Source organism: Ambystoma mexicanum, chromosome 13 (assembly GCF_040938575.1).
Source record: "Ambystoma mexicanum isolate Mex_15411 chromosome 13, UKY_AmexF1_1, whole genome shotgun sequence".
NCBI lineage: Eukaryota > Metazoa > Chordata > Amphibia > Caudata > Ambystomatidae > Ambystoma > Ambystoma mexicanum.
In genome coordinates this window covers 586,559,524-586,560,279 of record NC_090938.1, presented here as the reverse complement: position 1 = coordinate 586,560,279, position 756 = coordinate 586,559,524, and the positions used below count along the sequence as shown (strand labels likewise).

Below are 756 nucleotides of genomic sequence, written 5' to 3'. Positions count from 1 at the left end.
GATGCTGCCTGAGCATGTGCAGTGTGCCCAATACATATGGCAGATTATCTCTGTAATACACATTACTTCTGTGGTGATGAAAGAAGCATAATTCAATTCAACAGATAAAATGTGGAAAGGCGATCACCCAAAGGTGAACCTAATTGAAGAAACGCAATGTGAGCACAATCTTAAAGTATGCAACCTAGCAGGCCTAGTGCACACTTTACCTTTTCTTTCACCAATAAATCAGGGGCAGAGCGCGAATGCAGTCCCCCACTACCAGAAATAATGCAGTCGTGTATCCCGCTAGCAGGGGTCAGCAAATCCGATGTGCAATGGGTAAGCCTCACCCTGGGAGATCTGCCCTTGAGATCAGATTCTCCCCTGCCAGCTAAGTATGAGTTGCATGCAAGAGGGCAGGGGTTGGGTCAGTTCTAGGAAGCCCCGCTAAGCGAGGGTGAGAAGGCAGGCCCTGACCCAGCCCCAACCCCCCACCCCCCTGGAAGCTCTGAGCATCTGCAGAGCTGTCTGTCCCGCGTGCATGGGGAAGCTCCAGCAGGCAGAGCCCAGAAGAAGAGCAGATTGTAGCGCAATTCCTTTCTCCCATCAGGCCCTGCTCGGCCCGAGATTTGTATAAATAGCAGGATGGCTCGAACAGGCCTGTTGCAGTCTGCCACTGGCCTGTCGGCCCCACACGGGCCCATGGCCCTCCTGAGCGGAGCTGCTTAGCGCTGGCCCCATTGACACCATCATAATCATCCTGGACCTCGACGC

At 53.6% G+C, this 756-nt stretch overlaps 1 pseudogene; it reads right to left on the bottom strand.

The window, feature by feature from the left end:
• Window positions 1-230: 230 nt before the first annotated feature.
• LOC138522139 (U1 spliceosomal RNA) lies at window positions 231-381 on the bottom strand (annotated as a pseudogene).
• Window positions 382-756: the final 375 nt, after the last annotated feature.